We start from the raw sequence: 16,164 nt of genomic DNA on the forward strand, positions 1-16,164 counted from the left end.
AAATATTCCAGGTAACCTCTATGCAAATGTGACAAATTATCCTTATGCAGAAACTGCTATTCGTTTAAACATTCAGTTCTAAGTTCGAGGAACTACACTGTGGAATGCAGGGTGTTGTACGGGTGTCCGGGCAAATGCGGACACGGAATATTGGGGACACATCATTAAAGAGGGCAAAAGCGGACACTAGAGATTACTGCTACCTGACAAGGGGTTGACAGGTCTCTGCAAATATTTCAAGGGCGGAACATTGCGGACACATGTATCTACGACGGAGAAAAAGGTGCGAGGGAGGGAGGCCACGGGTATTTGGCAGTTTAAATCTTTATCTTTCTATTTAAAGCTTGCCAGATTGACAATGTTTGATAATTAAATAAAGAATAAAGACGGGGAATCGCTAAGAGATATTGGTTTTCTTACTTTATTAGCAAACAGATGTTATCTGGACTAAACCCTTGTGTGGGAAGTTCGTAAAACCAGTATAGTGTGGCGTAAAAGTTTTTTACCGTGCACTTAGTCAGCTGATGAAATAAACAGCAAAATTCAACGGCCTATTTTATTTTCTGAAATATAAAAATATTACAATTTATGTTATATCCAAACAAATTGTTTCATGAGTTAAAAATATACTAATTTTTCTGTGTAGTATGATGTCAGGAATCGTACGTTACTCGCCCGGTAAGCTTTACTGTTCTCGCACGAAAATCCTGTGAAAATCCGTGAACTGTCGTGCTTGCACGGTAAAACACCATTTACCGGGCTAGTGGTGTAATATACTATTCCTGTAGGCCTGTCAAAACTGTACGACGTGTCTATCGCCTTGGCAATCAATTGACAAAGGTAACCCGATGTCAAATTTGAGCCTATAAACAATGATATATGGTATGAACCCTTTATAACATTAAGCCTTGTATAATTTTAATGATGGCCAGCTTCAAAAAGCGCAATATTTATCTAAAATGTGGCATTTTTATTTGATGCGCGTTTATTGACAATAATTTGTAATGAATAATTGACAAATGATAATGGACCACACTCTATCCACTTGTTCTATCTATTAATATCATATAGAACTCGATAACAGAATGATGTTCAACTTATATTCCAGCTTTCAATAAGTAGTTCAATAAGTAACAACATTTGTTGAAGGCTATTCGTTCCAGTTTTGGAAATCCTTGGAGAATTTTTACATTGTAAGCACAAACGTAACGCGTATGATAGTATAGGGATAGTCTAGCTTTAAATAGAAAGATAAAGATTTAAACTGCCAAATACCCGTGGCCTCCCTCCCTCACACCTTTTTCCCAGTCGTAGATACATGTGTCCGCAATGTTCCGCCCTTGAAATATTTGCAGAGACCTGTCAACCCCTTGTCAGGTAGCAGTAATCTCTAGTGTCCGCTTTTGCCCTCTTTAATGATGTGTCCCCACTATTCCGTGTCCGCATTTGCCCGGCATTCGTTGTACGGGCGTGAGCCGTTGCCTCATTGCCACGCGGTTGCATTGAAGGGGCGGCGTCAATGAATGTGACAACCATAAAGTGTTGCCACACGTCGGCATTCGCGTGTCACGTGTCACAGTTTGACAAGCTTGTCTCAACATGTCGCCGCATGAGTAAGTGTCACAATGTTGAACGTTACCTAACCACATTTTGATTTTGTCACGTAGTTATGCGATATGGGGTAATCTGGTAGTTGAAAATGACAGTCGTGAAGAATTTGACGTGACATGATTTCTGATGGTTGTGTGTCCGATTTTAACACTACAACAATGAACAACGATTATTATATATACTCACAGAGTTTGTCCAAAAAAACTTAGCGCAAATAAAAACTGTTCAATAGTTGATACAAAACTTCAGGCATTTCCCATTGTGGCCCATTGATGATTAATAAAATAAAAGACTCGAACATTTTGGTATCAGAAATCTAAATCTCTATTCATGGGGTAGGAGACGAACACAACGAAAATAGTACACAAACAAGAACTTGTTTCATAGTAATGTTTGCATGATATGTAAAGTACAGCATACTTTCTCAATCCTCTTCCTCTAATACACCATATTGTTAAACATCGCAAGATATTAAGATAACCCAACTCATTGCCACCATTCTCATTAGAGAGCCAGCTTGTAAATCGCTACATTATTCTAATAAGATTTAACACGAAACAAAGGACTCCTCCCGGGAGAAAGTCGGCGACAAACAAGGCGGGTGTAAGAACATTACTTTGCTAATGGAGAGTTGTGGGTTGTGGGTGGTGTGTACTGTATGTATATGGTAGCTGATACTCGACCACTCTTACTTTCAACTGCTGTAGGACTACTGTTCTCCAGTTTTCAAGAAATAACCTCTATGATTAAACTTAATGGTGATGATGAGATGAGGTAATAAATTTTGACTCCATCAAGATAAGTATATAACAAAATTTTTCACGCTTCGGTTTCTGGAGTTTGAGGAATCTGATTTCGTCCTCTGGTGAGAAAATGCCTTGACATAAGAAGATACACAAGCCAAGACGAAGATTATTTGTGATTTTTAACCTTTAAGGTTAGTTCACCAGCTGGTAGTCACAAGTAGCTTTTGCTTGATTTGTTTACCTTCTCACTTGAGGATGGGAACAAATTTCATATTCCGAAACGTTGTCAAAACATTTTGCTAATCTTAATATAAAAGGTCCGTAATAATTTCTTAACTGAAATAAAAAAGCTATCGGGTTGGATTGTTCTAGTTTGTAAGTGTGTCAAAGAAACGTAAACATACTTTATGTTATTATTATATAGAAATTGTATATAACAACTTAGAGGTGCATACATCCAAATATGAATTAGACAGGGTGAGATGTATTGTGAGGTTTTGTTACTGACTAAGTGAAACTGTTTCAGGGCCGAACCAGTGATCTTCAAATTGATAGGTGAGTACTATGACCACTTAGGCTACAAGTAGAACGTACAATTACCATCATCTCCATAGTTTTTGGGAATTTAAGAGGAATTTCAAGCTCGATTATGTAAAAAACTGTTTTATGTAAAAAAAACAGATTTCTCAAGATTTCACCTGGGTAAAAATCGACAGATTTTTGCGTCGCCAAAGTTATAGGATCAAAATCCCCGATCGTCCTTTTCAAAATTGGTCAATTTAATCGTAGAAGCTACTTTACAGGAAAGCCGAGGCAACTAAACTTCAACGTCTGTTTCGACAACGTGGTCGATGCTTGAAAACCCGATTGATACCATAGTATTTTGAATTGGGTATTTTCTCTAACTATTTTAGAGAAACCTAGCCATAATCTAACCCCTAACCTTATTCTTATACGAAACCGAATTCGCTGTAGAAAGAGGAGATATTTTCCTGTTTAACCTACAAAGATTCAAAATTAATTCAACGATAAAAAAATCTGTTCTAACAAAGTTTAAATCTCGTATTTTATAGCATTCAAAATTATAATAAATTTTAATTGTGGGTTGGCTAAGTCACTTTAGGAAGAGAGAGACGTCCGTTCGTTGTCACTCCTCGTGTATTTCCGGCTCTCAGACACGGAGAGTGAAAGATCTGTAATAAATGCCGATTTCTCGCCTTGCATAACTCAGACTCTGCCTGACTCAATGTTGCTTCGTCATCTTTGACTACTGTGCGCGACTTTTGACTATAGATGGACTGACGTGTCAAATAGACGTTCCTATATTTGATTAAATAATAAAATTGTTGTGTAAGCAAGTCACAAAATGTGTTTGTGTCTAAAACTCTATTTCTTACCTCATTTTTTGTCGCTGACATAGTTTCGGTTGCTCACAACAAGGCGTTACATAATTTTAACTTGGTAAAAAAGTGTGTATTCGACAAAAATTTTTAATTTACATCAGCACAATATGTCGGTGGCTCACATTAAGTACGAAGATTTCGATTTTAAAACTGACGACAACCTTAAGATGAGGTTGGAATGTCTAGCGTTAGTCAAAGCTAATACTAATAGGCATGATTGCGGTTTCTTGGTTATTTCAAAACCCTGTGTGTTTATGATCAATAATTTGTTTATTTTAATTTCTACTAAATACTTAGGCCTACATTTTAATGACTTCCCTACTTACGTCCCTTACTCTATGGTTGCAATACCAAAGGACACGCAGGAAATTGCAAATGGGGCTATTGTTTGAAATTGTTTTATGTTACATAGTAAAATAACCAATAGGCAAATAAAAAGACTACGTCAACCCGCGTAACAGGATTGAATAGAAAACACCCGAAAACTGTCCTTTATTCACGAATATGATAAATCCCATACCGGAGTGTTTTGACCAAAACCTGTTAACTGTCTCCACCTATACCAGCAAGTTACTTTCGCATACGGTAGTTACCGGTGATAAAATACACGTATAATGAACCTCAATAACTCACCGATCTTTCTTACAGCAATAAAGCAAACTATTGTTCCAACACGTAAGATTACTGTTACGCCGCGTTTCTCACAGACCATCGGTTCCCATACGTAACAAGTTTGGGCCATCGTAACCTATCTAGGCCGCAATTACGCACCCGAGTGGTGCTGAATGCAACACCATCCGTGCGTGGAAAACTTCGTAGAGACGAGTTCTCGCACGCGTAACATACTAACAGGCGATATACATTGTGTCCCACGAAGAGGTTTAAGCTTTTATTGTATAAATAAACACATGCCCATTTATGTCTAGATTTAAAATGATACAACTATAATTATATCACTTGTAAAGTAGGTTTTACGTATATTCTGTAAAACATTCAGCTCCCTAGAATTTACAGGGTTAAAATAGTGGCATATTGGTAAACGATGCTTAAAACAGTAAAAATAGAGTTTATGGAATATTTTAACTGTCATTTACCTGTTAAATAAGGCATTTCAATCAGAAAACTGGAATAATTCAAACTGAAATCCATCCACAGCAAGTCACCAAGCAGTTAAGCTTATGTTTCGTTACATGAAGTAATAGCCGCATTAGTTCACTTATTGTTCAACATAAAATTTAGTTTTTTATTCATTTTTAGTACAGCTGTACCAGAGAAAATTAGGTTGGTAGCATCGTTCAAGCAATATCCCCCAATCAATCAGCTGTTCAACAATAAGCGTCAAAACTACAACGTATACGCATGAGCACGGCCTCCTCGATTACAAGGCCACGGCTAGACAAAAGTGGCAACAACGCAGACTCGGCCTACTGAAATTGCTGTTGCTCTAATGGAGCGTATGTGCAGTTGTTATGTTTACACGTGTGTTATCATTGTTACCATGACAATAGGACGGCCGATGCGACGTTGCCACACACCAAAGCCGAAAAAATCTGCTTCATGTACAACTTTAAATTGATCGGTGCATAAATGGGTAAGTACAAATTTGTAGACCTCTTCTTGGGCCCAACACTCTATTACACCCTACACACACGGAGCTACGATTACTTCAAATACACACACACACACACACACACTCGCCCTTGTGTTGTTTAATTGACCGAGGACGCGGCCACGGTTTCACTATTTCGACACTAGTTCCCACATTAAGCAGCTATCACAGAGGGTCCCAGGCTGCTATGGTCTCATTTAATTGTTCCCTGGCTTTCTAGTGGTAGAGAGTAATTTCGGTTGGCAAACCTGGTGCGACCTCAGAAGGTCACTCAAGGCCGGATGATTTCATGTGATTTACTCCTATTGGTTAGATTATTACTCGATCGGATTGGTATCTGTTATGTAAGTTAAGTTATTGTGGTCACGACGTGCGTATATGGTAAAATCTTGAAAGTTTAAAGTGAAAGAAAAAAAGTATAAGTCTTTGTTTCAATTTGCCAGTGTAATTATTATCATGCTTAATGGATAATGAAAAACACTATATAATAATCAATTTCTTTGCATTTTTGATTTAACGAGATTTACAGATACTGTACTACAGACATACAGGTATTGATTTTTTTTCAAATTTAAGTTGAATTCTTTCCAAATAATCTTTTTACTTACTCCTACTAAGTTTTGGTCAAAGTTGTACTTTAGCTTCAGTAACTTTCTTTAGTCAGATTTGTAGGGATGGCTGAAAAATAATTTATTACAATATACAATAAAGAAGTTTTCTGTGCAATTTTAGCAATCATTTAAGACAAGTTGAACATAAATGGTGATTTTGAAATGGTTAGCCAGGACTATCCTGTGTTAGGCAATTGCGTTTTACGTAGAGCCTTATCTGTCTTTGTTGTTTTTTTAGGTAGGCTTAAGTCAAACATTTTCTCTCATATGTTATTCTTAAACCATTGGTCGAGACTTAGAAATGAGCAGATTTGCTATATTAATGCGCTCACCAACTATTTAATTCGTAAAGGCTTGGGCTAAGTCCCCTTCTTTGGTTGTCTATGACAGTGGCTAATCATGACACTGAAACATTACGAAACTTTCGAAACAACGCAAGGTGGTCGCGTCAAAGACATGTAAAGTCCCGAGGCTTTATACGGCAGTGGCATCTCCTTGACATGCAGCCTGTCTTCGGCTTACCTTCGGTTGTCTTTGGCCATTGTCTAGATCAGCTGTGGCAATAACCAGTCAGCTGTTTTGGAAATGTTCAGGAATCACTCGACACTAACAGTAGAATTCCTTGGATTAATGTCGTCCCGTGATGGAATCCAGCTTAGACCTACATTTTTGTACAGTTTATGGTGTTCAAGAGGAACAAATAGGTTAGAAGACTGTAAGTTTAATGTTTTACTTGCCACAAAAGTAAAAATGCTTGAAATGATTTCGTATTTTTTTTACAACGGAATACCTACTATTGCAATCCGTTTGAACATGTGAATGTCTACCGCTACCGGTTCTATAATGAACAGTCTTTGGTTTTTTAGCAGGGCTGTTACTAAAGACGCTTCCTAATACTTCCGCACAAGGAAAGATAAATTCCAAGAAAACATTAAGATTAACTATCAAACATTAGCTTATCTCAACGACCATTAAAGGCAGAAAAGAAATTCTGCTGTAATTTAAGAGAAATTTAGTAGGAACTTCATATACAAAACGTCGTCCTTAATCGAGGAATTATATCAAAGAAACCTAAAAACGCGTGATTTTTTCTCTCATACTTCACTTTTGTTCTCGGAAACAAATTTACCAAGATGCACAATTATCTATAACCTCAAAAACAAAGGGTCAAAATCTACTTGAACAAAGAAATTTGAAGATATATTATTTCTGAAGTTGCAGTTAAAGCAGTTCTGCTACAAACACACCACAACTGACAATAAAACAATAATCAGTTTATACAACACAAATATAAAACTTTCCACTGTAAAAAATCACTATATTTTAGTGGTGAAAAGTCGTGCGAACACTATAATGTGACATGGCAAACTAACTATAAAAAGCAATGATGACGACGGAAATAAACTGTAATTATCTACAAAAACTGCTAGGAACTCGGAAGATTTCCTAAACACATCTAGAAACTCTAATGTCACCTGTACTTCCTAATTGTTCTGTGAACACTGTAAATCTGAGCCCGCTAAGTCGTTAAATTGTAGCTAACTAGTAACTATAACTACTATAACTAACCATAGCTCGTCTAACCGAACTGTACCCCGTTAGAGCAGTTCACTTATCCCAAGTGTGTTTTGTATTTCATTACTCCCCTCGCAATTAGGCTCAATATATCGATTGTTGGTTGGATAAACGAAGACTTCATTAAATACAACCATTTAAGTCTCTCACACTATAAATCTATACTTTGGTGTAAAACGGTGCTTTACACCACGGAGTTTCGATCGATAGTGCGGGAGACTTCAATGGCCGTATTTAATGAAGTCTTGGATTGAATAGTGAATGTATCATGGTCAACTGAAAAAGGCGTTGAATCTCAAATGTTATAATATCACATTTCCGATTAAAATCCACAAGATTTTCAATTGGTTTAATTTTTTACCAAGTCAGGCTTATCACAGAAAAGCTGTATGTTTGTTCGTGCTATGGAATTAGTAATTATTTTAGCTTTTTAAGTCGTGTAAGTCGTATGAGATCAACTTTTGAAGTAATTTGACACATATTTTTCTGAATGATGTTTTTATTCAAAATAACACTCGTTTTAAACTTACATTCTTCCATTACATTGTATACTGCTAGAATACTTTTCATCCTATTATGAAGCCGGTTTCATAACCGTTTAAGTTTAAGTGCACTTTTATCAACTAACAGGGTTCCACCTTATTTTAGGGTTAATTTTTTGTATAAGCTGTTCTCTGTTACGTTACTAAAAGAATATTATATTTTTTCAACGAAATGAAACGTGTCTTTAAACTGTATTCAGTTTATCGATAATGGTGACGAATCTACCAGTATTCAATCTACAGTCACACATAGTGAATATACAAGAAAATATTCAAAATCTCAACAATATTCATTACGGGAGTCAGTAACTTGAACTGCAGTATTTATTCGGTTACATTCACTTGTACCAACCGTTTCACAATCGCTTTTGCATTTTCAACTTTCGTGTTTGTTTTTATATCACATTCGCAGCAGTGAAAGCCCCGGTGAACGTATGAATATGGATGTGAAACTATGCGATGTGAGTGTAACCCTTTCACACCCAGGCACCCTGGGCAGTGGGCAGTAGCTCTGTACACGGTTGCGACTATGCAAATTATAAAACCGCATGCACAAGTAAGATGTTGGAGTTTACGACTGAAAGCAGAACATTACTTAACATTTTCTACGACTACATTTCGAATTGAATTTTTTTTCGATTACATGAAATCGAAGTTTATATTTGGATAGAACGTAATCAAAGCCTGAGCATAGATGAACTAAAATATTAGTTATTTAATATATAAAATTTTTTGCCTATACCAGAAAATCTATTACGAATATAATATGCATGGTCGAGAAATCGGTGCAATACTTTTATCGAGATAAATGAATATAATCATTTTTATTCATTCTAAGACGAAGTAAAATTTTAAAACGTAAATTATAAACCTGATAATGTGACTCACACGTCATGTGTGTCAAACTAGAAACTAAAATATGAACCTATAGCGAGCTAGAATTTCATGAAAAGCTAACCGAAATTTAATCCACTGCTACAATGATTTCTATCGAGTTTTGCGTTAAAGAAAACAACGCGGTTTAATTCGCCTGCATATTTATGGATTATTTTTTACATATTTTTCGTTTCCTATGCATGTTATCTGTTAGTTATAAAATTTCGTACTTTTCATCCTGTTGCAAAGGCTTTTGGTTTTTTTTGCGTGATTCCGATAAAACTTAAATTTATTCATGTCGACGAAACCTAATTCTCTTATTTTAGAGTAAATTTTCCACAGTGTGCATTTATTGTTACTATATGGAGAACATTTGTTTGAAAATCAGTAGTTATTTTCGTAATGATTTTAAAGGTTGTAAGCCTAAACATCATTTAAAAGTTATAAGACATAAACGCACTTAAGCATCTCCGTGCTTAAAGTCGCCTAATATTTAAAGGTGATCCATAAAAATTATGTTTAATCCTCGGCGAGATTAGTAAAAACTATTAAATGTACCTAAATGCTAATATATGTATTTACATACATATATTTCTCATCACTCCAAACCAGCATATGTAGTGGTCCAGTAGGACGACCGCCACAGCCACCGCTGGGCGAGGATGGAGAAAACTCTTCGTTACATAACTAAAGTGTGAGCTACAATCTGATAACAGTCGGGTCAACTCGTGAACACCGCTGCGATAACAGGCGAAAATTTCACCGAAGGCACCATTAAAACATATGAAATTCCCGAAGTGGACCATCTATGCTTTTAAACGTCCTTTCGCCAATCTCTTTTTAGTGTGAAAACACTTAAAGGATACAAAATTAAAGTAAGAATTCTTGCAAAATTTTGTGGACAAATAAAGATTCGTATGATTTTTGTTTACCAAACCAAGGATGTATTTAAAGGTACCAAAATAATTGTTAAGTCAAATTAAACAATAGGTATCGTCGAAGAAGAAAATTCTAATTCCTAACTCTATTTTGGTTTTAAAAATTAATAAAATATCTATGAAAAAGCGCCATCATCTCTGGTGTTTATTTATTTTCTAGTTTCTTCTATAGAGCCAGTTTTAATTATAGTGCTGTATATGAACCCAACGAGGAATCTCAATATTAGTTAAAGTTAATTATTTTTAATAGATCAGTATTGTTTAGTTGTACTTCAATAGTGTAACAGTGACAGTAAAAAGAAATGAATATGCAGTTTAAGGCTGTGCGTCTAAAAGTATGAACATTTTATTTATGTTTATTTTGATTACTTATTTTTATTTCGGCCTCTAGAATAGCGATAGCAATTAGACAGTTTTACAGTTTTGGTTTAGGAAAAGTCTACGGACAAGGACGATGTTTAGCTGTGTTTCAACTATATAGGGAGAACTTAGAAATGAAAATCAAAACAAATTTTCCCCCGAAAATAAAATACTTTAACATGACAACCCGTTAATGAAAATTTGTAAAAATACATTAGCTTTGTCTACATAACAAAATTTTTCTCACTTTTGCATTATCGAAACTAAAAGTATTTAAATCAATACTAATTTGCAACATTAAATAAGTAACGGTGATATTAGAGTATACCTAAGCTATTAAAGATGTTTACAAATAAGCTGGGTAAATTGTATAGTGTAGACCAAACTCCTGCATCCAGCATTATTCCAAAAGGTCATGGTGTTCATAGGTTAGGTTCATCATTGTAACCACAAATGGAATTTCCTGTTGAAAATAACAAATTTGCAGCAACCTTCAGAAAGCTTGCATCTTCAAGGAAAAATAGTTTATTTCTTAAATGTTCGTAATGCAGCACCGGCAATGGCAACCTTTGGTGGTTGCCTCAATAATGAGCAATAAGTCATGTGCCAGAAAAATACAATTTAAAAACTAATGTTTGATTCTTGATTTTGTGTTTTCAATCAAATTTAAATTTACTGAATATCGTTTTAATGTATGCCCATACCTAAGTTCTTTGGTTAAATCAATTGACCAAACTTTGCTCTTTTTAAAAGAAGAAGTGTGTTAAAAATCGTAATAAATTAATACCGCACTACTAAATGGAACAGTATCAATATAAAGAAATTATATTTTTAAGAACGTACATACTGTAGATCGTACGGGTTTAATGGAGGAAAAACTACTCATGATGTTACAAGGTGTATTTAAATTACATAAACAAGTGCTACGAAGAGCTATAAATAGTTATGTGTTCAGGAAAAATCGAAATTTCAAAATATCCAATATTTAAATATTTTATGGTCTCCAAACGTGTAATTGTAAGAAACGATTTTTCATCTGATTCACAGCAATTACTACACAAATTTCGTTCCATTGGTTACTAATGTCATACCATAGAGTAACCAACACAAGTTGACTTCTAATCCCATTGTACATTTTGAAGCTCGTTTTTCGTGTCTAGTTCATGTCCGGCGACACTGACCGCTAGTGTCAATAAAATATTGTTTATATTATTTTAGGGTTAATTTTATAATTTGTGCTTCACTATTTGTTTAAACAACTAGGGTTCGGTGAGTTAATGCTGCAATAAACCTGTGAACAAATAATCTGGGAGACGAGTTATTGTTTATGATTATATCATTTTATTTGGTTAAAAGAGGTTGTCAATACTGAAATAAGAAACAACAAAACACGACCTATACAGTGCACCGGACAGAACTAACAATACAATTGGCTTCAGCTGTTCCATAAAGAATGAGAAATATGACCATACTTATTTTTTTATTCAAACTGTCAAGATTTTTCAACGAGCTCCGGAGAAAAGTGAGACTGTGGCCACCATTGTCGCCGTAGTTATTGTTGTAACTGTAGTTATTGTTCATCCTATAGTTATACAGATCGCTAGTTACACAACGTTATATGATAGTGACATCAACATCCTTGACCTCAACCCTACTTTCTACTCTACTCTCTCCTCGGCCGGGCTGCCGCGGGTGCGGGTGCGTGCGGGTGTCGTTGCGGGTGTCTCTGGAATCTGTAATAGATAAATGCTCTATCCCTACCTCTACATACGTGTTTCACTCATTTAACTTACATTTTTATTCTGATACCCACAACAAGATCTGGTCCGTTATTACTATGCTGATTATAAAGTGATCTGGTAATACAGAGGTGATTTAAAGTAAAGCAGCTTCCAGCTTTACTAATGTTCCTTTCGTAGATCGTTTTACTGTACTAGAATCCACTGTTCATTTCGAATAAAATCTTTACTCGACTTAAACAACTAAGCATCATTAGGGTTGAATAAAATTAAATAAAATTACTGTAAATGCCTCTTCCATTTGTTGCAAGCATACAAAAAGGTGCATGCCTTCGTACCCTCAAATCCTAAGTTTGCTGATTCGATCACACTTAGTCTATTGCCCTTGGTCAAGTTCACGTTGTTTATTGTTCCACTAAGAAAATCCCCTCACATTCTTTGCTTGCCATACAACTGGATATTGTGACTCGAGTACAAACCCTGATATAACGCATAACTTGGCGTAAACATTGTTTTCCCATATAGAAGTTATAATAGCCAGTTTAAAATAAGTTCCTTCCAGTTCGGTAAAAAAATTGACATACAACCGAACCAACGCCTGTGCCCCGTTGTGCTACAGTTTTTATTTATTTTCACAATTTTTTGCCAAATTGAAAGGGTTACTTATCGTATTCCATGCACATAGCATCTACTAGTCTGCGGTGAGACAAAACTGGCAACGTTGCGGTCCCGTCCTACTGAAACAGCCGTTGCAGTTACTCACAAAGAAGCGTCTGCGCAACGATTATATACACGTTTGCACCCCATACCTATCATAGCATGACAAATGAAAAAAATATATAACTCTGAGATATATCATCAATCTATGGTATATTTGAGTAAACCCACTACATCCTGTCCATACGTGGAATGTCTACTCCAGTATCCGAAGTCAATTGTAACAGTTACTTTTTACTGTACCGTTTGTGACGTAATTAGACATTACCCAGAACAAGCGTGCTCTCAGCTACGAAGGAAGGTTAGGTAAGAGAAAATCGTCGGGTTGACAAACCGTAAACAACACAAACTGTTTCTTTCCTGCTGCGTTTTTCTCGCTTCGCGGAGATTTCCATCACCTTTGCCTCGCTTTTACATCTGATATTCACGCTCCGGCTTGTTCACACGATAAAAAAAGAATAGTTGGGTCGGTAAATTTGCGTAGATACGCGCCGAAATGAATAAACATAATATGAATAAAACTAAAATTCTCTTCTAAAAGGTTGCATAAAATCCACACGATTCCTTCTAGTATATTGACTAGAAGGAATCGTGTGGATAGATTTAATACATTTAAATAATACATTAAATACATTTCGTTTTTTATAACCCCATTCAACCACACACATCCATGCAAAAACATATTATGAACATAAATTTTAACCTACATTTTTTAAGTGGTTATAGAGCCGGCCGGCTGGACTCGACTCTTTATTAGGCATTCGATAACCCCTCAATCCTAGATGCCTTCACAATAAAGTCACTCCATACTCAATAAACAATGCAAATTCACAACCATTCACTACAACTGAACATGAATTTTTCTTATCGGGTCACCCCCTCCCGAGATGGCAGAGCGTAAAAATACGTCGTGTAGAAACAATACGAGAACTTGCAGACGAATGTAGTCTGGGCTACGCTATATAAGGTGGGCTACGTCGTTACGCTGAGATACGGCCGTGTAAACACTGAAAAGACGTGTGTTTAGCAGTGAAAAATGGTAATTCCCGAAAATAAACACGAAGGACAAAGATAGAATCAGCTGTGTGGGCGTGTTTGTATCGGGCTATTATGTAAACGAGAGGTCGTCCAGTGGTCGAAACTCGACCAAAAATATGTAATGTACTCACTTATCTATTTTCACCCCACACTGTAAATAAAACATGTGATTGGAGTTTCCTCCATTTGTTTTGATTTTCTGTTTATATTTCGTTGTTATTTCGTAACCAGCATAGCAACGCATAAGATCCATGTTAATTTTTTCAAATTTTTAAACTCATTTTTTGTGCTTATCTTTGAGCCTATTTAAATTTATAAAGGGATTCTGCACACCTACAGGAAAATAGCTTTCCAACGGTATGCGTAGATTTTCCCTACGATTCACACGAGCTGAGAAAAAAGGTTTTAAAGAAACATGCTTGCCTATTAATATATAGATAGATAGATTAGACGCTTCGTGAGCGTGTGTGCGAGTGTGCGTTTGTGGAAATGGTCGTGTTTCGATCTTTTGCTAAGAATCTGTGGAATTTATCATCTTTGCTGTTTGTGTACTGTTATAATAGTTTATGGTAAATATTAGTGTCGATCTTCTTTTACATGTGTTCATGATTTTGGGGTAAAAAGTTTGGCAAACATAACGAAAGTCACGGTCTTACACATTGCATGTACAGTTGGTAAACGTAACTAACACTAATATTTGAAAGTGTCACATAGGAAAATCACTGACAACGTATAAACCATCTGAATAAAGTACTGAATCGATTAAACAAAGGCGAGATGCGTGCCTATGCACAGGGTTATAAGGATGTAAAACTTACAAGGTCTAGTTCCTAGGTCATATGTTGAGACGGTAGATGTGAGCATGTATTGTACGAGTGTATAAATACAACACAATACATACACGATACATGCAAGTACAAGCATAAAATTTATGTGTATTACCTAATGCGATGCTCAATGTGGTGGAAAAACGTTCAAAATAACCGATTTTCACTCAATTTAAACTAGCGTGTTTTTAATTTAATTTGATAATTTTCTGAAGTATGGGTTATTTATTGTATACAGTAACTGTGCTACTGTGGTAACTCAGAAACTGTTAAATTTAGAAACAACATCAAATGGGGGACTTCAACAATTTATGTCATAAAATTTCAAATTTCTCAAGGAACAACTTGTGTTTTAGGATTGCTTTAGAATGGAAATACAATTTTACAACGTTTTATTCTTAACATTTTCCCTCTAAAGCTACTCGTTTCAGAGCTACATCGTGTTACACATTGGAAAGAAATGGCTTGCTTAGTACATTCTGCATCCTGTGCTCCTAAAGGAGTTAAGTTTCCAGAGTAAATGCAAAGAACGAAGAAGTATTCATAGAAAGTTCATAACACGTTAAGAAATAAGTCTACTGTTTTGCAAATGACGGCCATTTCCCAATATGGCGACTAACTTTAAAATTTGAAAACTTTTATTTTATAATCTTTTTACATAAAAGAGGTGTTCCATAATAAATGGACAAAAATATATGCCCCAAAATAATCTGCCATGTCACAATTAACTATCGACGTTTTTGACACACGATGTTAAAAGAACAAAGCAATTAGTTGGACGAACTTGAACCCTGATGTCAACAAAGTAACAAAGATCGACATATTCGTCAGACTCCCAGACCATCAATAAAAAATACAAACCCCCAAAATAATCGTCCATGTCACAATTAACTATCGACATTGTTGCCACACAGTGCTAAAAGAACAAAGCAATTATCGTGCGACCTTGAACCCTGATATCAACAAAGATCGACAGAATCTACAGACCAAAGGTAGACGAGATGCTTCAAGGCAAGGTGTCCTAGGGTCAAGGTACCTCCACTCTAATCTGTCATTATCTCCAGTTTCATAATGTTTAAGCCGAGGTATGTAATTGAAGATTCGCTAGATCGTGCTACGAGATCTAAACGCCGGGTTAGCGAATTTTATGTCTTTTTTCGCGGGTGCAATTTTGGGCCATTGCTCTTGATATTCTTGTCGCAGGACAGCGGAAAGTGAAATAGATTGCTTTGCTATCCATGGTATATTTAGGAGTTCTTTATTTTGAGTTTAACGTGATTACCACATAACATTACGAAAAAATAGTATTTTCAAGAAAAGATTATAATTTAGTATGTTATTGTCATGGTCCTTTTAATTCTATACAAAATTGCATAATCCCAATATATGTGAACATTACGGTTCAAACGTTATTGAAATTCTTGTGATATGCTAAAAAACCTATCGTACAGTGGAGCCTCGATAACAAGTCACCCTTGTTAACATGTATCATTTTCAAATCCACTTGGATTCATTTTACCCCTAATCACATCTTATTGCAAACCTCACCAAGCCTCATTTAATAATCCCCAA

The 16,164-nt window shown here is 35.7% G+C and overlaps 1 protein-coding gene across 1 annotated transcript in view; it reads left to right on the forward strand.

Moving 5' to 3' along the window:
- LOC128995906 (uncharacterized) overlaps nucleotides 1-16,164 on the forward strand; it is an 87,754-nt gene that overhangs the window by 58,252 nt on the left and 13,338 nt on the right. Inside the window, exon 4 of the mRNA XM_054420953.1 lies at nucleotides 2,884-2,912. The gene's annotated coding sequence lies outside the window, so the exon portion shown is untranslated. The remainder of the gene's footprint in view (nucleotides 1-2,883; nucleotides 2,913-16,164) is intronic.

This window comes from Macrosteles quadrilineatus, unplaced genomic scaffold, assembly GCF_028750875.1.
Source record: "Macrosteles quadrilineatus isolate MER2022 unplaced genomic scaffold, UCM_ALF_1.0 Scaffold_5__1_contigs__length_97177068, whole genome shotgun sequence".
Classification (NCBI taxonomy): Eukaryota; Metazoa; Arthropoda; class Insecta; order Hemiptera; family Cicadellidae; genus Macrosteles; species Macrosteles quadrilineatus.